The sequence below is a fragment of the Tachysurus fulvidraco genome, chromosome 13 (genome assembly GCF_022655615.1).
Source record: "Tachysurus fulvidraco isolate hzauxx_2018 chromosome 13, HZAU_PFXX_2.0, whole genome shotgun sequence".
NCBI lineage: Eukaryota > Metazoa > Chordata > Actinopteri > Siluriformes > Bagridae > Tachysurus > Tachysurus fulvidraco.
In genome coordinates, this window is record NC_062530.1 from 13,808,460 (window position 1) to 13,833,686 (window position 25,227).

A 25,227-nucleotide genomic window follows, 5' to 3' on the forward strand; every position below is an offset into this window, starting at 1 on the left:
CTGTGGCGTGATTGTAGTTTGCATCAAGGATGTAATAACCTCCTCTCTCCATACTGTCACTATCCATTATTTCTGAATGGATTTCCATCTCCTTAAGTGAAGTCCTTCTAAAACAGTTGGGACAGCAAGCAACTGCACTGTACTGCTGTATTTTAGTAATATACTGTATGCTCAATTAAAAAAAGTTTGTATAATTTTAAGGATGTGCATTAAGATACAGCTAAACTACAAAGGGATCAGTGCTCACTGTGTTGAAACCTGATTTGATAGAGAAATCTGACAGGCATGATTGTTGGCTACCTCAATCATTTGATTAACATAGTAAAGCCTAGTTAACCATAAAGAAATATGATTTTATGAGTGTGCTGATTAGAAAATGACTAGCAGATTAACTGAGTGTTTGCATATGCTATCTAACACATTTTACAGACCTGTTTTAACGTTCACTTTTAAACAATTTAGAGTTGTATAGACATGATTGCTTATGTCAAGTCCAAGACTAAAGGCTAAACATTGTATTAAATTTTAGCCCAGTAAATGAAATATTTTCCTGTATGTTCTAATCTGAGTTACTGTTTAATTCCATGGAAACCTTTTTCTCAACATTTTAATGCTCTATACACACTGCTATGGCCTAAAGTCTGTTCAAGCGTAATTATACAGCTGCATTGCTTGTTCCTAATCTCAGTAAGATTAAAAAGTAGATCAAGAGTCAAGAAGCTTTTATTATCATTTCAACCATATATAGTTGTTCCAGTACACAGTGAAATGAGACAGTGTTTGTCCAGGACCATGGTGCTACATAGACAGAGCTAAGGACTTAAGTAAGCAGTTCTAGCCACATAAAGGGCATCTGTGCAACCTGGTGCAAACAGTGCAAGACAAAAGACAAAAAGACAGTGCAGGACAAAAGACAAAATTTAAACAAAAATTACAAGGCATTTCTCAAAAGACAATACACAAAAGACAATACACAAAAACAGAGCCGACCAATGTAAATACTGTATGTCCATATTGATTGGATATTTGATGTAGGTCTGTGCAGTCCATACAGTTGATTGTGTGTGTTTATATATTGTGCTCAGTACAGTTCAGTTCAGTTATCAAAGAGTCCGATGGCTTGTGGAAAGAAATTGTTACACAGTCTGGTCGTGAGGCCCCGAATGCTTCGGTACATTTTTTTCAGAAAGCAGGAGGGTGAGTAAGGGGTGTGAGGTGTCATCCAAAATGCTGTTGGTTTGCGGATGCAATGTGTGGTGTAAATGTGCATGATAGAGGGAAGAGAGAATCTAATGATCTTCTCAGCTGTCCTCACTATCCGCTGCAGGGTCTTGCTATCCGAGACAGTGCAGTTCCCAAACCAGACAGTGATGCAGCTGCTTAGAATGCTCTCAATGGTCCCTTTGTAGAACAGGATGGGGAAGGGAGATGGGCTGTTATCAGCCTCTGTAAGAAGTCGAGAGACTGCTGGGCTTTGTTGGTGATGGAACTGGTGTTGAGTGACCAGGTGAAATTCTCCGCTACATGAACACCAAGAAATGTGGTGCTCTTGACTATCTCTACAGATAATCCGTTGATGTTCAGCGGAGAGTGGTCACTCTATGCTCTCCTGAAGTCAACAATCTCTTTAGTTTTATTGACATTCAGAGACAGGTTGTTGTCTTTACACCAGGCAGTTAGTTGTTGCACCTCCTCTCTGTATGCTGACTCATCGTTCTTGCTGATGAGACCCACGACGGTCATGTCATCGGTGAACTTGATGATATGGTTCGATGTGTGAATTGCTGCATAGTCTTGAGTCAGCAAGGTGAACAGCAGTGGGCTGAGCACACAGCCCTGAGTGGCTTCAGTGCTCAGTGTTGGTGCTAGAGATGCGGTTCCCGATCCAGAATGACTGAGGTCTCCCTTGTCAGGAAGTCCAGTATCCAGTTGCAGAGGGAGGTGTTCAGTCCCAGCAGTCTCAGCTTCTCAATCAGGTGCTGACGGATGATTGTGTTAAATGCTGAACTAAAGTTAATGAACAGCATTCGTACATAAGTGTCTTTTTGTCCAGGTGGGTGAGGGCTAAATGAAGGGCCGTGGCAATGGCATAGTCCGTGGAGCGGTTTGGACGATACGCAAACTGTAGGGGGTTCAGTGAGGGTGGTAACTGGGTCTTGGTGTGCCTCATGACGAGCTTCTCAAAGCACTTCATAACAATTGGTGTGAGTGCGACGGGACGATAATCATTGAAACAGGAGTTGAATTTAGACTTTTTTGGAACGGGCGATGGTGGTTGTCTTGAGGCACATAGGAGCAACAGCGCTGCTCACTGAAAGGTTGAAGATGCCCCTGAAGACATCCGCTACCTGTTCTGTGCATTCCCTGAGCACCCTGCCAGGAATGTTGTCAGTTGTTAAAGAAGAGTTAAATTAACTAGGATTTTACAGCCAGAATTGTGCTGAACTAAAATAATATTTTTACAGTTTTATCACTGTGCAAAAATTAAAAGCACTGTAGGAGTACACATGAAAAAGGACAGCAACCTGTACTTTTATAATCACCAGGCTCAGCAAATGGCTTTTGACACCTACAGAGCTCACACACAAATCTGTGTGCAAATACACAAGCATACTGAGATGTTCACAATTATTACCTCTCTACCCAGAGTGTGTAGAGAAATACTACATCTTTGTATATTCATTTATCTATTTATTATTTATTTAATTATTTATTAAGCACTTATGAACATGTTGTGGGATGTATGGAATTATTTGCTATACTAGTGAGTTTAGACCATACTGTTACCAGACTTTCCCATCATAGATAACATCAGGATTTTATAGACAGAATTCAAACAAAGAAGACATGGGACCTTCCTCTCTGATTTTACATGTGGAGTGTATATATTTTCCTGTTCTCATCCTGATGTTTTTTCCAGCTTAGGCCTAAGGAAACATGTTTGTCCTGTGACCTCACTCTTCCCTCTAGCTCTTAATTTTTTTTTTTTCATTATCAGCTTTTCTACTGAAGTCAAGTTGAAATCCTGCAAGGAGTGATGAGATGGGACAAGGAGCGAGTGAAAATCAGCAATGTAATGTACTAGTCAAATAATACAACAAATTTATTGTGATTTCGAATTTATGTGTAATAACGGCAACAATTTTTTTCATGTAATATATCCAGTGTTGTATAAAGTACTAGAAAGCAATACTTGAGTAAATGTACAAGTACTGTACTAGAAAAAAACTTTAGTAGAAGTGAAAGTTGCCGTTTAGAATATTACTCAAGTAAAAGTCTTAAAGTATCTGATATATACTGTACTTAAGTATCAAAAGTAATTTTCTGATATTTAATGTACTTATATTTAATGTACTTATATCTGATATTTAATGTACTTATTATAAGTATTTGAAGTAAAAGTAAAAAGGAAAATTTCAGTGATTTTCGGTAGGTATAGGAGGCACTTCATCCGTTAGGAAGAATCGTTCTTTCCAATGTACAGAAACATTTCTTGCAAATATGGCCACGGGTGTATAACGTTATCTTCTTCACCCTGTTCACCACTATGAACTATAATCTTTTGGCTCTCAACGAAGGCGGTCGCATTTTCTTTCCCTCTCCCTCCCCTTTACTTTCCCTGCTTTGCTCCTCTCCTCTCATCTCGTCTATTGTCTTATACTTTGAGAGACTCTCTCCTCATTGCTCTCCAAACTAAAAAACATCATGGATTTGATAAACTGGTCTCTCAATGAAATTGACACCATCTTCTCGACGAGAAGCTTGGGTTCGGGGAACCTGACTGCCCTGCTGGAACATTCGCAGCTGGCTATACGATGGACGCGTGAGAGAGGTGGCGGGTCGTGTGGCTCTTTCCGTGGAGGACATTTAATTGAAGATATCTACCTATTCGGAACCATGATAACAGGAGTTATGCTGATTGGATTAGGCATTGCCCTGGTTTATCGAGGAAATCAGGAAACGGTGATAGCTGTACAAAAACCTCCCAAGGCTTCCCGTCATGATTGATTGTCAGTGGGCAGAGCGGCCAGCACTGAGGCTTGGACTATTAACCGCAATATGGATAACATCACGGTGAGGCTCACTGCTTTGGATACTGTTAACATCATGGAGAACTTTGGAAAGAAAAATGGATCGATTTGGAGACCAGAATGGACTAAGAGAGTAGTCGTGTAAATTGGAATGCGTCTACTCGCCCCAAGACCAAAAAAACCCAATCTTACCTGCTTTCGGCTCCCCTCAACCAGCACTGGCCTCGGCCAAGGCCGATGCTGGAACAACAATTCCCCTGGAAGAGCACTGCGGCGAGACGCTCATGCGTTCCTTCCCCCATTTCCATAGACACCTGCGAATTGTTGACTCTGTCTGGGACCTGATCAAGGCTGTCTCCATGGCGCTGTGTATCGCTATGACAATCTTGCGGACTGAGGCACCGAGATTTGATGCTGGGAGCAACGACTCTCCAGGCCTATACACACACACACACACACACACACACACACACACACACACACACACACACACACACACACACACACACACACACACATAAAGATATGCACTTGTTTTTTTTCTCCTCCCTTCCCTCATGTTATGCTGTATTTCTTTTCAATTCCCTGTCTTCCTGTCCTGTCCCCCCTTGTCATATTGTATGTATTGTATGTATGGACAGGTTGATGGCTAATTTCACGGTACCTGTGACCAGTGACAATAAAGGCTACTACTACTACTATGGGGTGGTTGTCGGGATGATCATCTTCATCAGGGGTGGCCAACCCGTGGCTCCCGAGCCGCATGCGGCTCTTTGCCCAGTTTCACGCAGCTCTTACGTTCATAATGAAGTTTGTATTTGTATCTTTTTATTGTGAGTGTTCGGTTCGCTTGAGTTCAATAGGTATTTTCTTCAAACGCGCATGTGAGTGGGATGAAAATACCTCAAAGTTTCCCAGTAGGAGCAAGATCATTTGAGTAAACAATTTGTGTCAAGTTCACTCTCAAAATGGCAGGGGGGAAAAAAAGGTAATGATCATGTGTGCCCATGTGTATGATGTGGCTCTTTGCGGTAACACAGTAAAAAATGTGGCTCTTGGTCTCTGACTGGTTGGCCACCCCAGATATACGATAATGGGAGGTCCTTCCATGGCGGTTTCAGTTGTGCTTCCGCCTCCTTTTGGCAACATTACGGTGAAATAGAGCGTGCGGAGCTGCATAATGCAATCTAGGAGCAGTGATTCGCCAGACCTCCCTTATTGCAGTCGCACACATTTTTTCTGATTTTATTTTGTAGTAACGAGTAACGAAGATGCTTAGTGGAAATATAGCAGAGTAAAAGTATACATTTTATCTAGGAAATGTAGTGGAGTAAAAGCGAAAGTTGACATAAATTTAAATAGTGAAGTAAAGTACAGATGCGTGAAATTTCTACTTAAGTACAGTAACGAAGTATTTGTACTATATATATACAGTATATACGAAGGGATTTGTGTGTGTTTCCTTGTGTTTAATTGTAATATAACTGTAATCTAATATGAGAGTTAAATTACAGTGAATAGTGCATGTGTTTATCCAGCAGAATACTCTCATTCCATTCTCTGCATAATTTTGGAATAAAGGTCAAGACCAAATTGTGTAATGAGTATTACAAAGAGAATAGTTACACAACATCTCAAGCAAGCACTGAACATTCCTTCCACTGTCCCCAAAGTAAAACAAAGGCTTTTTGTATTTACTCCCATTTCCTTCCCTAATGAAGTCATAGATTAACATGAAGCAACACAAAGAATTGTCTGTTTGCTTCAAGAAGCACCTATCCAAACACAGTGCACAGGGCAAGCCTCTGCAATTAACCCCCTAAGCCCGGAGAGAGCCAAGCTTGCTGTGTTATGTCACAATTGACGCACTCCCAGTGAAAATCTGAGAAATTATTAAAGCATATAATATTAACATATACCTCCTTCCTGCATTCACAAATGTTTGATTAATGGTTTCTGCAGATTCAGGGGTGATTATGTATGTATGTGTCTGTGGTTTAGTTCTTAGATTTAGATGAGAACTGGTTTACCTTCAAAAAAAAAACCTGTAGCACATTGGATCCTGGATATATCCAGGGATTCTGGAACCTCAATTTAAGGTTTGCGAAACGCTAGTCTTAATGTTAAAAATTAGTAGATAATCAGTAGATAATATTTCTCAGAATCATACAACATGCCATTTTCTGACACACAGCTGAACAGATTTTTTTTATTAGGTAGTTTTTTTTATTAGGTAGTATCAGTCAGTGTTGCATCATCATGTGATTATGCACTATACCAGAAAGGACTTTTAATTAAATTGCTGCTGTCCATTTCAAATGATATATGATATATGATATGATATTGCTTCTCGCCACCAAGCTCAGTCTAAATAAAATGCTCTTAGATGTATTGCCATTTCAGTGTGTAACTTTGTCATTTTACTTTTGTATAGATTGTAACTGCTAACAACTAACACCTAGACTAGTGTATAAATAGGTAACTCATATAACTGTTATGGGTCTCTGATTGAACAACATGCTTCAGGAATAAGGACATCAGCCTGCAATTATTGTTTTCTCTTTTCAACAGTTTTGTGAATTTGTCTGTGTGTGTTCTGGGGAACAGGCTTTGGTGTAGAACAGTTCTGCTGCAATATTGTTTGCAAATGATTAACTGGAGCAGTATAAAGTTTTATGGAGCTACTGTTCTGAGTTGCATCCTTTCTACACCTGATAAGGGCTCATTTTTCTAACGAGCTGGCACACTGCATGGCTCTAGTCCCTTGATTGGATCGCATACTTCAGGGTCCAGTCCTTGAGCTTTTAGTCACCCTTGAAATGTTACAGCACACATAAACATGACCTTTCTATATCATGAGATGTCTTTTCTCACTCAGTTCTTCTACAAATTTCTGAAAGTGATTATTTAACACTTTAAGGATGTTGAGGAGCTTTTGTTGGGCATTAGCCTGATGAGAATTTTTGGCTTAAATGAATTGTCTGTAACTAGACTGAAAAGTCATGGATGTGTGTGTGTGTGTGTGTGTGTGTGTGTGTGTGTGTGTGTGTGTGTGTGTGTGTGTGTGTGTGTTTGTTTGTGTTGGAGAGAGAGAGAGAGCAAGCATGTTCATTAAAACTAGAATAAGTAATTCCAAAACATTTTAATACATTTGCCTACCTCAGTTGCTGAGACTGACTGAATCTATTTATATGGGACTTAAACAGAAAAAAACTGCATTAATTACAAACTAAGACACACAGTAATCTGTGTATTTTCAATATCTTATAATGTATATAATATACATTACACATTTTATAAAATTAAGAATGATGTTATTCATGTACATACATATCATTCCTTTAAAAAAAATATTGCAAAAACAAAACTGATGCAAAGATATATTTTGTAGTGGATGTACTAAAGCCACAGAATGCTGGGAAACAGTGAAAAATAGTTTTTAAAAAGTGTGTGATGCTTTAATTGTATTACTGGTAAGAGTTAGTGTTTCCCCACTTTCATCAAGCATCTTAAAAACAGCTGTGTTTGCCAGCTTCCCATCTGTGAAATGTGCCCTGGTTAAAGTGTTGCTGCTTCACACCAGGGGGAGCAGTTATACTGTACTTTCAATCCTCTCTTTGTTTCCTTGCTAAGTGTGTGCTCACAAGCTGGGGACACCATTCTCCTTTATCATGTGTATTGCTTGTTCAAGTAAAAAGTTTGAAGCCACCATAAATTAATAGTAATTTAATAAAAAAAGTAATTCAGATAAAAGTAATTCTTTATAATCAATATGCAAGTATGCAAGTTTTATTCATATTCTTAAATATACTATATACTATATACTATTTTTTTATATTAATAATATTTTTTAATATTAAGCTGAAAACATTCTGCAAGTATTGCCATAGACCTCTTAGTGGCTGAAAATGGTAAAAACAAATAAAAAAAAGACATCTGCAATTCTTAGCATCTGCAATTCTTTATATATGTTATAGCAACCTCACATAACTGATATAGGGTATTGCTCAATTTTGGTCTGTGACATTTATGGGGCTTTGGTGATACTGAAAAATATCTTCAGTGACCTTGTCATATACATGCATAGCTCTCTGACATACACAGTTGTGACTAGAAAGGAATGGAAACCAAAAAACAGATATTTTTGATCTTTTAGATATTCTGTTTTTAAATGTTAATCATGTTTATTGAAAATCAAGTATATTTCTCCATATACTTAACACATTAGAATAGTTGACATAAAAGACCTGAAATGTAAGCCTTACTTAGTCAGTTAATCAAGGATGATATTTTTTATGCAGTTATTTGCTGTTTTGTTTGACAAATGTTTCACTGAATGAGTTTCCCTTGAATCATACCATCCAAATAATTGTACAATATAATATAAGCTGTATATTCTCCTTTCAGATCAATTAAATTATTATTATTGTTGTTTGTGAAAGTATTCTTTTTATTGAATTTTAAGTATGTAATATTAAATGTGTACAAATTACTGAATTGTTAGTATATTGCTTTCACATGATTTATTTTGTAAAAATTGCAAAAATATAGATATAAAATTACATTTGAATATGAAGAAACATGAGTACATTTTCTTCTTAATCGGTTGTATTTTAATGAATTATTTTAATGATTTCTCATCACTACAATGTCCTGAGTTTAGTAAATCTGTGATCATTTGGTTGTTACTACAGGACAAAAAAGCTTTGTTTATCTCAAATCATTCATCTTTATTATGCTGGCTTTGTAGAAGCCAACATTCTGATTTCTGTTATAATCTTATTATTATTATTATTATTATTATTATTATTATTATTATTATTATTATTATTATTATTATTATTATTATTATTATTATGTTGGCTTTGTAGAAGCCAACATTCTGATTTCCGTTATAAGCTTATTATTATTATTATTATTATTATTATTATTATTATTATTATTATTATTATTATTATGTTGGCTTTGTAGAAGCCAACATTCTGATTTCCGTTATAAGCTTAGTATTATTATTATTATTATTATTATGTTGGCTTTGTAGAAGCCAACATTCTGATTTCCGTTATAAGCTTATTATTATTATGTTGGCTTTGTAGAAGCCAACATTCTGATTTCCGTTATAAGCTTATTATTATTATTATTATTATTATTATTATTATTATTATTAGACAAAAATTTATTTAAAAATATGTGGCCTAGGGCTTTCAAGCCACATGCAAATTCGGATATGTCGTAGACCCTGGTCTGATGTTTGTTGCTTCTATTTTTCTAAGCGATCGGAATTCCGGCATTCCCGGTATGGAAGCTCAAAATGGCCTTTTTTCCCATAGACTTCCATTATAAACTTTTGAGGTTTATAACTCCGCAAGTTTTCTAGCGATTTGCACCGAATTCGGAGAGGTTCTTAAGGACCTCACTCCGGACCAAATTTTTATTCCGGAGTTCCGATGGAATTTTCGGTTTTCCCGTAGTCGACGGTCGAACATCCAATAGACTTGAGTAGGGAATTCCGAAAAGTCCTCTAAGCTCTCACACACAATACATCCAACATTAAGAATTGCATGTACTGTTCTATGTATAATAAGAAGAATCCCATAATGACTGCAGTATTGACATGAAATGTCGAAACCCTCAGTTGCCACTTTTTGCCAAAAGTATTGGCACCACACCGGGTATTCTGGTGACGTCACTCGACACCACGTGAAACCCCACGTGTAGCCCCTCCCCCAAAACAAGCGAAATCAAAAATTTGCACAACATGGACATGTGACATATCAAAACACTCAGCACAATGAGGGGAACTGCCCCACGGGTATTCTGGTAACGTCACGTGACATCACGTGTAGCCCCGCCCCAAAACAAGCAAAATCAAAAGATTGCACAACATGGACATGTGACATATCAAAACACTCAGCACATTGAGGGGAACTGCCCCACGGGTATTCTGGTCACGTCACGTGACGTCACGTTATTTCACATGTAGCCTCGCCCCAAAAACAAGCAAAATTAAAAATTTGCACAACATCGACATGTGACATATCAAAACAGCACAATGAGGGGAACTGCCCCACGGGTATTATGGTCACGTCACGTGACGTCACGTGAGGTCATTGCGAATACTTGCACCGTCAAAGCCACCATCAAAGTCACGTGTAGCCCCGCCCCAAAAACAAGCAAAATTAAAAATTTGCACAACATGGACATGTGACATATCAAAACACTCAGCACAATGAGGGGAACTGCCCCACAGGTATTCTGGTCACGTCATGTGACGTTACGTGAGGTCACGTGTAGCCCCGCCCCCAAAACAAGCGAAATCAAAAATTTGCACAACATGGACATGTGAGATATCAAAACACTCATCACAATGAGGGAAACTGCCCCACGGGTATTATAGTCACGTCACGTCACGTCACGTATTGCCCCGCCCCCAAAACAAGCGAAATCAAAAATTTGCACAACATGGACATGTGACATCAAAACACTCAGCCCATTGAGGGGAACTGCCCCACGGGTATTCTGGTCACGTCACGTGACGTCACGTGTAGCCCCACCCCCAAAACAAGCGAAGTCAAAAATTTGCACAACATGGGCATGTGACATATCAAAACACTCAGCACATTGAGGGGAACTCCCCCACGGGTATTCTGGTCACGTCACGTGACGTCACGTGTAGCCCCGCCCCCAAAACAAGCGAAATCAAAAATTTGCACAACATGGACATGTGACATATCAAAACACTCAGCACAATGAGAGGAACTGCCACACATGTATTCTGGTCACGTCACGTGACGTCAAGTGAGGTCACGTGAAAATTAAAAATTTGCACAACATGGACATGTGACATATCAAAACACTCAGCACAATGAGGGGAACTGACCCACGGGTATTCTGGTCACGTCACGTGACGTCACGTGTAGCCCCGCCCCCAAAACAAGCGAAATCAAAAATTTGCACAACATGGACATGTGACATATCAAAACACTCAGCACAATGAGAGGAACTGCCACACATGTATTCTGGTCACGTCACGTGACGTCAAGTGAGGTCACGTGAAAATTAAAAATTTGCACAACATGGACATGTGACATATCAAAACACTCAGCACAATGAGGGGAACTGACCCACGGGTATCCTAGTGACATCACATGACGTCACGTGTAGCCCCGCCTCCTAAACAAGCGAAATCATTTTTTATTTCGGAGTTCCGACGTAATTTTCGGTTTTCCCGTAGTCGACGATCGAACATCCCATAGACTTGAATAGGGAATTCCGAAAAGTCCTCTAAGCTCTCACACACATAATACATCCAACATGAAGAATTGCAGTATAATAAGTAGAATCCCATAATGGCTGAAGTATTGACATGAAATGTCCAAACCCTCAGTAGCCACTTTTTGCCAAAAGTATTGGCACCCCACCGGGTATTCTGGTGACGTCACTCGACACCACATGACGTCACGTGTAGCCCCGCCCCCAAAACAAGCGAAATCAAAAATTTGCACAACATGGACATTTGACATATCAAAACACTCAGCACAATGAGGGGAACTGCCCCACGGGTATTCTGGTCACGTCACGTGACGTCACGAGATGTCACATGTAGCCCCGCCCCTAAAACAAGCAAAATTAAAAATTTGCACAACATGGACATGTGACATATAAAAACACTCAGCCCAATGAGGGGAACTGCCCCATGGGTATTCTGGTCACGTCACGTGACGTCACGTGTAGCCCCGCCCCCAAAACTAGCGAAATCAAACATTTGCACAACATGGACATGTGACATATCAAAACACTCAGCACATTGAGGGGAACTGCCCCACGGGTATTCTGGTCACGTCACATGACGTCACGTGTAGCCCCGCCCCCAAAACTAGCGAAATCAAAAATTTGCACAACATGGACATGTGACATATCAAAACACTCAGCACATTGAGGGGAACTGCCCCAAGGATATTCTGGTCACGTCACGTGACGTCACGTGTAGCCCTGCCCCCAAAACCAGCGCAATCAAAAATTTGCAGAACATGGACATGTGACATATCAAAACACTCAGCACAATGAGGGGAACTGCCCCACGGGTATTCTGGTCACTTCACGTGACGTCACGTGTAGCCCCGCCCCCAAAACAAGCAAAATAAAAAATTTGCACAACATGCACATGTGACATATCAAAACACTCAGCACATTGAGGGGAAATACCTCACGGGTATTCGGATCACGTCACATGCTCATGTCCGCTCACCTCCAAAAGTATTGGCAACCTAGCGGTCCAGTAGATTTCACAATCTTTCTGTCCACTCGCCTCCAAAATGTACCGGCCTTTGCGAATTCTTGCACCGTCAAAGCCAACATCAACGTTTGTCGCGACGAACTTTACAAATCTAGTTACAATTTACACTTTTTTTTTGGCCGATTATATCCCCGAAAGTAATGCTCTAGTTTGACCATCTAGCATATTTTTGCTAAAAATGTGTAATATAAAAAGCAGACAGTAAAGTGTATTTAGATAATCTGAGCAACATAAAATGATTGAGAAAAAACCAGCAGGAAAACTTGAGCAGGCATGTGAGGGCCCTTAATGGCAAAATAAATCTGTGTGGTAATTTAGACCCCAGGTCAACCAAACTGCCACTGTTTCTGCCCCTGTGCATGATGCCGCAGACTCATATTGTTTAATCTAGCTGTCACCCACCTCACATAAACACCCTGATTTTCTCTAATTTGAAGGGCTTGGGCCACAATTGCATGGTCTGAATCACCCATCACAGGCCTTTGGGTTTGAGAGCTCCTTTTTAAAAACCTTTCCTTATTTGTTTCCATCTCCACCAGCATGTGAATAGCTCACCAGCAGAGAATAACAACCTTCTTATTAGTCTTAGCAGAGGGAACACCCCATCTTCTCAGTAGAGAATGCACTGTTTAAAATATCACTAGCCTGCATCAGCATTCAAAAGCACACTGTCTAAACACAATTAGTCGAATGAACAAGGAAATCTGAACCCTTTACATGAATTTGAGCTATATATAAGGAGAATATATTCATCTTAGAATGAAATAAATGAAGCACGAATTTTACTATGAATAATAATTAATTTACTATATTCATATAACATATTCATTAATAATTATAGAAGTAATTCATGATTTTCATTGTCATTATATATTTCATATAATAACTAATTCTTTTTTATTACAAACATGTACACACACACACACACACACACACACACACACACACACACACACACTCACTTACTTACTGGGCTAGGAACAGAGGAGAGGGCAGATTGGGCCAAGAAACCCCAAGGCTTTGAGAGGAGAGAGCCCCATAAATCAATAGAGCACAAACAAAGGGCCTACAAAACCCCCTCTTCAGTGCAACGGATTTAAAGCACGCACACACTGCATACTTCGAACGATAGCTATATCTAGGCACATGTGTACAGTCATATTATAATAGAGATCACCCTCGACAAGCAGAAAGGAGAATTAAAAAGCCCAGTAGAGGATTTAAAATATCAGCAGTCAGTATTACAATGTCTATTAATAGTCACACATTTTTTTTAATGAGTTTTGCATTGGCAGCTGAGAGGAAATACAAGCCATCATAGCACCGCATGCACACACATGCACACACTCGATGAAATAAGCAAGTGTGCTGATTAGCAATGAATCAGAGACTTGACACTTGATTTGATATCAAACTTACTCCTGCATTTTACCCACAGAGAATTTGGCAGTGGACAGGTAAGGTGCACACCCTTGCATTATTATGTAGCCCCTACTGAGTTATTACAAGGAGTTAAGGTTTGGGGTGTGTGTGCCAAGTCCTAACCTCTGCTCTTACCCCAGTAGTCAGACCACTCTTGAATGGGATAGGTAAGGTTCAGGTCAGGCAGGTGTGTTACGTTCTGGTCTATAGAGATGGTGTCATGGTGAGGGTAACACAAGTTATGTTAATTGAAACACAACCCGTGTCAAATACAGATTGAAAAACTATTTATTTTTAATATAATTGATTTATAGCCATGAATGATATGAATGCAGATGTTAATTTAGTGCACATACTTGCAACTAAGGATAGATTCATAGGAAGATTATTATAAAGGAGTGAAATAATTATCTGAGAAGGAAACCCAAATGGAATAATGCTCCTCAAACAACAGCTGGGCTCCAACATGTGTAGAATCACATGCCCAGAGAAAAATGCTCCTATAGTCTGAGCTGTTTGTTTTTGTACTTTGTTTTGCCCTTGGACTGGGCAGAGAAAAGGTTTTGCTGTTACATGTTACATGGCCTTCAGGGTTTGACCAATACATGATACAGCTAGAATAATTAGTGTATGATAAAATATATTGTAAAACATAAAACAATAGAAGAAATAACTTAGAACTCAAAGATTTGTATTATGCTTATCATTCTTATAATTATTTTATCTTATCACTGAATTGCTTGAAATCTAGTGTTTTTTATATTAACATTTTCTAACACTGTAATTTATTATTTTGTTCAATTTCAGTAAACTCTTTATTATCAAATCTAAATTGTGGTGGAGCAGGATCCTTTACCAGCATAGTTGGACACAAGGCAGGAAAATTCAATCCGGATGGGATGCCAGTCCATTGCAGGGTCTCACACTCATTCACATCCAGAGGCAGTGATCTATTCTGCATGTTTTATGAATACAGGAGTACTATGAGGAAACATGTGAACATAAATATGCAAATTTCTGCATATAATTAACCTTGTTTTTCATGCTGGATACAAATGGATTTATGTGTAAATCATTCATATGGAAATACACACAAGAAATCTAGAATTCATGAAAATACCCATGCTCCTGAGTGTGTGTACATTTAAACATAAAATGTCTAACAATGCAGGTATATACTTCAACCTTATCTAACTGACAGAGGAGGAATCCCAGTTATAATCTAGAACTGAAACAAAAACCTCTGTATACTTAAAATATGCAGCCATGTAGAAGTTGATTCTGTAAATTTAAACTCTGTTTGGCCATGTCTATTCTAGATTCATTAATTGTTCATCAGACCCATAAAAGGACCTGCTTGCAATGGTGGTCACATTCTTGATGTACTACTAACTTTAAGATTAAATATAGAAAATATAGTCACATTTATTCACAGTCCTAAGCTATCTAGTACAATCATCTAATCTTATTTAATATGTGTCTTAGTCATAATATTTGCATTTTGCCATGCTACCATGTCAAACATACATTCACACAGTACAAATCTTTCTTCACATATCCCAACTTTGGAAGTTAGGGTCAGTGTACTGTTCTCTATATACGTCCTCTGTATACTTCAACAGCAAGTTAAACTCCTCATCAACTTAACAGACACAGCTTCCACATGATCTATATCAGATATGCATTCAAATAATACAAATTACAAATACTTCAAAATAATCAAATACAATTGAACGTAATATGAACAATAAAACATACCGAAGAAAGCTACCAAGGATGAATGCAGATTGATATAGATTCTAGTTTCACTTTTTTTCTGAATAGCAAGAACAGCAAGCATAAAAGGCACTAACTTCCTTGTTAGTAATCTGATCAGTCACATGAGAATGACAACAATATAAAGCATTATCCTCAGTACAGCCAGTAGGGAAAAACAAACTACCGACTAATCATTTACTTTAGTAACTGTTAAGTTTTGACAGTTACTAAAGTTAAGTTTTCACTTAAGTTTTGACAATTACAGTAACAGAACACTCCTGCCTGGCATGATTGAGAGCCACCGCTAAATAACTGCTTGTTGGCACATTACTTTGAGTTGGATTAATTAGGAAGGAGCATGACAATCTCTGTTACTGGTCTAAGGAATAGCTTTGTGCCATCTTGTTTGGGAACCCTTATTTCTACATTGCGAACTTTTCCATCTTTGCTTGGAAAGACCTGTGTAATAATTCCCATTAGCCATTAATTTCTTTAGAGGAGCACAATGCTACCTGGATCAACGTTAGGTTGTTCAGATTGCCAATTCAAAAAAGTTTTCACTTAAGTTTTGACAATTACAGTAACAGAACACTCCTGCCTGGCATGATTGAGAGCCACCGCTAAATAACTGCTTGTTGGCACATTACTTTGAGTTGGATTAAGTAGGAAGGAGCATGACAATCTCTGTTACTGGTCTAAGGAATAGCTTTGTGCCATCTTGTTTGGGAACCCTTATTTCTACATTGCGAACTTTCCCATCTTTGCTTGGAAAGACCTGTGTAATAATTCCCATTAGCCATTAATTTCTTTAGCACAATGCTACCTGGATCAACGTTAGGTTGTTCAGATTGCCACTTCCTACATGTCTGTAGTGAACACAGATACCGTTTCCTCCAGCTATCCCAGAATGTGTTAGCTATACGTTGGACTGGAAAAGATCCAAGGTCACCAGCAGGAGTGACAGGGATGCACACTTTGTGTGTTAGGAGAATGGAAGGTATGAGGAGAAACGGATCACTGGGATCAGTAGACACTGGCACCAGGGGTCTATTGTTGATGATGGTGGTTACTTCTGCCATGAAAGTAGTGAACACTTCATCAGTTAGTTTGGTGTGCCTTAGCTGAAGGAACACGGAGTCTAGTATCTTCCTTGCCATCCCTATCATTCTTTCCCAGGAGACATGAAGAGGACTGAATGTCCAAAAGCAACCATGCTGTCAGGTATTTCTGAACAATCTTTTAATCAATGTTGGATGGGATCTGAAACTCCTTACAGGCACTGATGAAATTTGTACCAAGATCTGAATGAATTTGTTTCACTGGACCTCGGAGAACAAAAAAGCACCTGGGGGCATTGATGAAACTGGAGGTGTCTAACAACTCAATTACTTCAATGAGCACTGCTCTGACACTGAGACAAGTGAAGACCACCGCTCATCTTTTGTCCTGTGCAAGACCTTCTCTTGTCCGATGTGCATAGATGGACCATGGGCCAAATGCTTCTAGGCCTACATTAGTGAGCAGAGGACGTTTACATATCTGGTCAGATGGAAGAGAAGCCATCTTCTGAAATTGGAGGTGGCCACAAAGTTTTCAGCAAAGGACACAATGGTACAGGATGTTATTTACAAGTCTCTTGCCTCCAATGATGCACAGACCAGCCACACGGATAGCTCCTTTGGTCTTTTCATCCTGATACATTTTCTGTTGCGTAGGCTTCTACCTGTACAGCACAAAGGATTACAATCTTAGCCTTTGAGAGGTTTTCTACTGAGCAAGCTGTTGGACAATAATAACTTCTGTGGCACAAGGATTCATCATTTACTGGTTTATAAAAAAAACATTGGCAATGTGAACGAGCTGTTCAATTGAACGTATATTTGATTGTCGATCAGAGAACCTAGAGAAGCGTTGTGTTCCCAGTTTCTTGCTCACAGTTGTGGTACTCATATTGGATACTTCTGTAAATATTGGATAATTTGTACATCCACATCAAGTGCAGGATTTATGAGTTTGAAAGTCTCCTTCTCTGGCGGGTTAGAAGAATCCACAAAGAATGCGGGGCCCAATAACCGTGGGCTGATTGCAAGGTATGCTGTGGGTATGGACCTTGTGGCAATATCTGCTGGATTTTGGTCAGTGCATATGTAATATCACTGTTTCGGCCAAATAGATCTGCTTATCCTTAAGACTCGGTTGTTGACATAAACATAGAAGCGTCTAGTCTGATTATGTATAAATCACAATACTACCTTGCTGTCACTGAAAAAAGTAAAATCATTGAGATGAATGTCAAGCTCAGATGAGATGAGATCGGCCAATTCCACTGCCAAGATGGCAACACACAGTTCCAACCTTGGGATGGTATGTTCAGGAAGTGAAGCAAGTTTTGCCTTACACATCATAAAGCTTACATTTGTCAGCATAAGAGAGCTTAAGATAAGCAACTGCAGCAACAGCTTTGGTGGAAGAATCTGAAAACATGCACAACTCTCTGCATGCAGCTTCTGACGACGACTGTTCTGAGTAGGTTCTAGCTATTTGAAGATGTGCTAGCTCTTGCAGGGAATTGCGCCATGTGTCTCATGCCTCTTTCATGTTTTGTGGCAGTGGAGAGTCCCAATCAGTGTTCTCCATGCTTAACCCTCTGGGGTCCAAAGGCGTTTTTGGTGCATTTTTTCCTCTTCAACGTGAAATCCACTTAAAATACTCCGTCATTCATAATCATACACATACATGTAATACATCATTCGAAACTGTGAAGTGTCTACTTTTATTTGAGTGCCTTCATAATAACAACAAAACTCTGTGCTTTTGGCAAATAAAGAAAATAGCCAGGGTGTGCATTCAGACATCTCTGTCTCCTTGACCATCTTCCTGAAACACGTTGCAAACATGAACTGATAACTCCGCCAATACTTATCACACGAACATGATACGTATGTCTAATGAAAGCCTGAAATGTCTACTTTTAAATGAGGTAATTAAAATCGAAAGCAAATATTGTCTTTTTGTGTAATCTGTATGTAAGTAAAGAGAAGTACAGTTTTTCTGGCTCGACCTCATTAGCGCTAATGTGATCCCACCTACCGCGTGAGGCACAGGCTCCCCGTGACCCGAGGTAGTTCGGATAAAGCGGTAGAAAATGAGTGAGTGAGTGAGTAAGTGAGTATACATATTGTTACTTTATTATTTATTTTAAGCATCTGCCTTGTAGTATAGTGTCTGTTTGCTTGGTCTCTTGTCTGGCACTGTTTGCACTAGTTAAATATTCTAAATAAAATACAAACAAAAAATATACACATTTATTTTGTCTTCACATCTTTTCTTGTAACTCCTCTCTCAGTCACACACTTACCTGAAAGGCTCATTATGCAACTTATCATGTGGGCCTTTGTCTTCTCAGGTGTGAATTACATTATAGTTGACACCTACTCGCATATGCCCTTTACAAACAAAAAGTGTCTTAGAAAATTTAAATCAATATATTGTTTTCTGTGAGGGAGTAAACAAGATGATTTTCACATAATTTTGAAGCAAAAACTCTAGGCTACAAGATTCAGTTCAAAAGTCCTGTGAAACAATGTTCTGTATGTGTTTTATGGCCTTATTCAAGTGATTTATAATGTTTCATTTTTCACTAACCATGCATAAACATTGTTTTCTCAAAAACACAATCATGTACATACTGCTGCTCACATATTATTGTAGTCCAGTTTGTGCTGATTACAGTGATATTAGACTATAGCCATTTATATCTTCATAAGCAACTGAAAAAAGCACAAATGTCAGGGTATGACAAAACTTCTCCAGGCCCAAAAATACCCTTAGACCCCAGAGGGTTAACTCTCACAAAATGAATTTGCCTTGAATGGTTACTGGGGCCGCAAATCCTAAAGTGTCAAACAGAATATTAATAGTTGACAAGACTCCTGTGTGAAGAATTTCATTCCCTCAGGTACTTGAAAAATGTAATGGTCTGTTTTGAGGTTCCAGTTTAAGCCCAGACAGTGTTGAATGGGAAGATTATCTGTGTCAAGATCCAGATCTTTTATATTGCTTGTGTAATCTTGTATTGGAAAGGCTTCCATGACCTCTCTCCTATTAGAGGCAATCTTGTGAGCCTCACATTTAATCTGGCCAGAATATTTTGTGTCCGCTTTAACAAACTCATAGCTGCTTCTACGGTGGGCAGGGACAGTTCATGAACTGTTGCACTTCAGAATCCTACTCTTGTCCTTCTAGGTGGACAGATTTTTGAGACCATAGATGGCTATGGCTGGCAATGGACTAATTCCAAAGACTTTTACCTTCATACGGTACTCTACAATGTCTTTGCTCAGAGACACCATTATAAGGGGCATTTGAATCGAATACCACCCGGATTTGCCCAGCTTTCTTTCTCTGCGTCTTTGAGAGGTGGAGCCAACTCTGCGTGCCCATTCTCAAAGATCTTATCCATTAAGAAAACAAAGTGTTCTTTCATCTGTGGTTTCCTTTCAAAGTTGCATAACAGTGATGAAAGGCATTTAATCGCTTGTGTCCTATTGTGTCTTGGGTTTTTAAATGGCAGTGGTGCTACCCAACTGTTGTTTCCATCTTTTTTAAACCTTTTTTTCCATGATACCCAGAAAGTAGTCATCTTTAAAGGACAGAGCCACTTTATCATCTTCTTTTGTACATTGAAACACAGTGACACTTAAGAAAGGGTTCATTCGCCCCTTTGTCATGAAAAAAGACGGGGGGCTTGGACCCTGCATCGACTATCAAGCCCTCAACGACATAACAGTGAACTTTCGGTAACCCCTTCCGCTCGTGCCGTCAGCCCTGGAACAACTCCGCCACGCCCGGTATTTCACAAAACTCGACCTCCGCTGTGCCTATAATCTTATCCGCATCAGACAGGGGGAGTGGAAGACTGTCATTCACTGTCCTCATTGACCACCGAAACCTGGAGTACCTGCGCGCTGCTAAATGCATGAATCCACACCAGGCTCGGTGGGCCATGTTTTTCACTCGGTTCCAGTTCACAGTGACCTACAGTCCAGGGAGCAAAAACACTAAGGTCGACGCTCTGTCACGCATGCTCCGGGAGCTGGACCAACACATTCCCACCGAGCCCATCATCCCAGAGACTCGAATCGTCGCACCCATTCAGTGGGACCTCTTGACCGAGATCGTCCAAACCAACGCATAAACGCCGTCACCGGTCGAATGCCTGACCGGCAAGTCGTACGTGCCTGAGCACCTGCGTTCCGCGCTCCTTGAACTGCTACACACGAGCCTGGCCTCCGGTCACCCCGGCATCGCGGCTACAACCCACCTGGTCGAGAATGAGTTCTGGTGGGTGTCACTGGCACGTGAGTATGTCCGAGGCTGCACGGCATGCAACACCTCCAAAGCCTCGCATCAATGCCCCACACATCGCACTGGACTTTATCACAGATCTGCCTCGATCCAACAACCACACAACCATTCTGACCATCATCGACTGGTTCTCGAAAGCCTGCCGGCTGATCCCGCTACCCAAGCTTCCTACCGCCTTCGAGACAGCGGAAAAAATGCTCTGTAATCGCGTCTTCCGCTTCTATGGTCTGCCTGAGGACATCGTCTCGGACAGGGGTCCCCAGTTCACCTCGGCGGTCTGGATGGCCTTCTTCAGGCGGTTAAATATAAACGTCAGCCTCAGTTCGGGGTACTACCCACAATCCAACGGCCAGACCGAATGCCTCAATCAAGAAATCCGCTTTCTCCGAACTTACTGTCAACACAATCAAACCGAATGGAGCAAGTTCCTGATGTGGGCTGAATATGCCCAGAACTCTTTAATGAAACCCACCACCGGCCTAACACCCTTTCATTGCGTCCAAGGCTACCAGCCCCCCTTATTCCCATGATCCAACAAACCCACCGATCTGCCAGCCATCGATGATTGGTTTCACCGGAGTGAGGAGACATGGGACGCGGCACACCGACAGCTATGACACCGACAGCTATGAACAGTTTAAAATATGTTAAAAAGAATAAAACAGGAGTAAAAGTGATTTGGATAAAAAGTGCAGTCAGTGTGAAGCAGCACAGCGCTCATTCAGTAAATGCAGAGTTAAACAGATGTGTTTTTAATCTTGATTTAAAAGTGTCTACTGCTGAAGCACATCTGATCTCTTCTGGAAGCTGATTCCAGCTATAGGTGGCATAATAACTAAATGCTGACGTACCTTGTTTTGAGTGAACCCTTGGTATCTCTAACTGACCTGATCCTAATGATCTGAGTAGTCTGCTTGGTTTATATTCAATTAGCATATCTGTAATGTATTTCGGTCCTAAGCCATGAAGTGATTTATAAACCAGTAACAATACTTTAAAATCTATTCTAAATGTAACTGGAAGCCAGTGTAAGGACCTGAGGGCTGGAGTGATGTGCTCAGCGTTCTGTATGAGCTGCAGCTGTCTAATGGTCTTTTTGGGGATCCCAGTAAGGAGTCCATTGCAATAATCCACCCTGCTGGTGATGAAAGCATGAACAAGTTTCTCTAAGTCCTGTCTTGAGACAAAACATCTAATTCTGGCTATATTTCTGAGATGGTAGTAAGCTGATTTGCTTATCGCTTTCACATGACTACTGAAATTAAGGTCAGACTCTAAAATTACACCAAGATTTCTGACTTTATTTTGTGTCTTTAGACCCCTAGAGTCAAGGTGTGTGTTAACCTTGAGAGTTTCATCTTTATTTCCGAATACAATGACTTCGGTTTTGTCTTTGTTTAACTGGAGGAAGTTTTGATGCATCCAACTGTTAATTTCATCAATGCATTTACATAGAGAGTCAATGGGGCTGTAGTCATTAGGGGACAGGGCTAAGTATATCTGGGTGTCATCTGCATAGCTGTGGTAAGCAATTTGGTTCTTTTTCATTATTTGACCAATTGGGAGCATATACAAATTAAAGAGAAGCGGTGCAAGAATTGAGCCCTGTGGGACTCCACATGTCATGGATGTCCACTCAGATTTATGGTTACCTATGTTCACATAGTAACCTCTCCCATTTAGGTATGATTTAAACCATTTGAGGACCATCCCAGAAAGCCCTACCCAGTTTTCCAGTCTATGTAAGAGTATGGTGTGATCTACCGTGTCAAAGGCAGCACTCAGATCTAGTAGCACCAGCACTGATATTCTACCCGAATCAGAGTTTAAGCGAATATTATCTTTATGAGCACTGTCTCTGTGCTATGATGCTGGCGGAAACCAGATTGAAAATTGTCCAGGTAGCCATTTGAGTTTAAGAATTTGTTCAGCTGATTGAAAACAACCTTTTCAATGATCTTGCCTATAAAAGGAAGATTTGAGATTGGTCTGTAGTTGCTAAGTATGGTTTTGTCTAGGTTACTCTTTTTTAGGAGAGGCTTAACAACTGCCATCTTTAGGGACTCTGGAAAAGTGCCTGTGAGCAGAGAGGTATTTACTATTTTTAAGAGGTCAGTTTCTAAGCAGTTAAGTACCTTTTTGAGAAAGGATGTGGGGAGGGTGTCAAGGCTGCTGATTTAAGATGCAAGTTGATGCTTTAAGATGTTGTACTGTTTCTTCCAGGGTTTTTATATCAATTATGTCAAATTCTGAGAAAATGACAAACTATCAGCGTGCTTGGCTTGGCTGCTGTCTGAGTGGAGTGTCTGAGTGGAGCGCCGCTGCCTGTATGATATTGAGCGTCTGTTAGCTCCGTTAGCTACTGGCTGATGTGATCTGCGTCCATTTACATTTAGGGATTCTTCGCCCAAACTCACTAGTGTTTCATATCTATTTTCAAGCCTCACAGGGGGTGGTGGAATACCAATATTAGCTACTCGAGCTGGACCCATATCTGGGGTAGATGATGCTAATGCAGCACCATTGGGTCTCGCACCCTGTTTATGCCATCGGTTTGTGTCCTCAATTACTTTAAATTTCTCTGAGCTCACTATGACCTGTTTAGAAGCACAGGACTCACCAGCTTTATGTTGAGAGGGACCATGATGAAGCTCTGCAGTTCTGGCAGGGTCGGCAGAACCACAAGTAACTTTGTTTCGAGAACTGCAATCTTTTGTAGAAGTCTGTGGCAGTTTGAGCAGCAGGTGGATTGAGATCCAAAAGAAGGCATTTTCTCTTCTGTTTGAGTGTGGGCAGCTGTGTTGTTCTGATTTAGGATTGTAAACTGCTGGTAATAGCAGACTGGTAGACCGCTATGACAAATTCCCCAAGTTGTTGAATATTCCAAATGTCAATATAGTTTCAGGAATTTGTAGTTATAGTGTGAGTGCCCAATTGTTTAGTTAGAGCACTGTGCTGAACTGCTGGTAGTTAAATCAAAAGATAAAAGCGAAAAAGCCATCTGCACAATCTTTATAGATGCATGGGAGTGGACAGTGACATCTAAAGATCAGCTACTGCATCTCACCCACCTTCCATGTTTCTCTTCTGAAGGCCGCCGATCAGCTGAGAGAGTATTCTGACACCGCCACTGCTAACGCCGCCACTGCTAGTCGATGGCAAGGAAATATAACAAGTTTGCAAGCTACTCGACTCCAGACGCCGAGGGGGCTGCTTGGAGTATTTGGTTGACTGGGAGGGGTTCGGTCCAGAAGAACGCTTGTGGATGAAAGCGGGGGACATCCTGGATCCTTCGCTCACCGCCGACTACCACCAACGGCACCCCAAAAAACCAGCTCCCTGTTCACTGGGTCGACCCCGGCACCACAAACGTCCTCGCGTCGGGAGCCGCTCGCAGGGGGGGCTCTGTCACGAGCAACGAGCGTCACTTTCGAGCCTCACAGGGGGTGGTGGAATACCAATATTAGCTACTCGAGCTGGACCCATATTTGGGGTAGATGATGCTAATGCAGCACCTTTGGGTCTCGCACCCTGTTTATGCCATCGGTTTGTGTCCTCAATTACTTTAAATTTCTCTGAGCTCACTATGACCTGTTTAGAAGCACAGGACTCACCAGCTTTATGTTGAGAGGGACCACGATGAAGCTCTGCAGTTCTGGCAGGGTCGGCAGCACCACAAGTAACTTTGTTTCGAGAACTGCAATCTTTTGTCCTCAAAACGTCCTCGGTCGGGAGCCGCTCGCAGGGGGGGCTCTGTCACGAGCAACGAGCGTCACCATAGAGACGCGTCCCCGGAGTATTAGTGTGTTTCTGGACTACACATCAGCCATCCATTACTCTGATTACACAGCCACCTATTCCTCATCTCCACTCCCTATATAACCACACTTGAACTTCATAACAGTGCAAGGTCTTGACTTGTTTTTTGTACTGTCATTCTGAGTGTTTACCTGTGTTCTGATTTTCCGTTGCGACTTTGTTTCCTGATTCTGACATTTCTGATTGTTTGCTGCCTGCCCTGACCTTTTTGCCTGTTCTCGATTCCGACTTTCTGATACTAGTGTTTTTGCCTGTCCTGATATCTGCCTGTCTGACTTTGCCTGTGTTTGTTCAATAAATTGCTGCAAATGGATCCCCAGCCATATGCCTACTCATTACAACAGTGAGCTGCAGTCGAGACGTGAGCAGAAAGAGAAGTCATCTTTGACTATAGTAAGTTAATGTTGATAAACAGATAAAATAATACATATAAGTGAATTTTTACCATGTTCTTAGTCGGATGTCATTATCATTTTTATCAAACACTGAATGATCAGTAATATTCGAAGCACCGCCGACACTCCATATTTCTGT

General features: G+C 40.5%; 1 long non-coding RNA gene across 1 annotated transcript; it reads right to left on the reverse strand.

The window, feature by feature from the left end:
- Positions 1-4,289: 4,289 nt before the first annotated feature.
- LOC125146231 lies at positions 4,290-15,616 on the reverse strand. The gene is made up of 3 exons (XR_007144739.1): positions 15,508-15,616; positions 14,606-14,704; positions 4,290-4,468 (listed from the first exon to the last, which is right to left on the reverse strand). It is a non-coding gene; the product is annotated as an uncharacterized LOC125146231 (long non-coding RNA).
- Between the last annotated feature and the right edge of the window lie 9,611 nt (positions 15,617-25,227).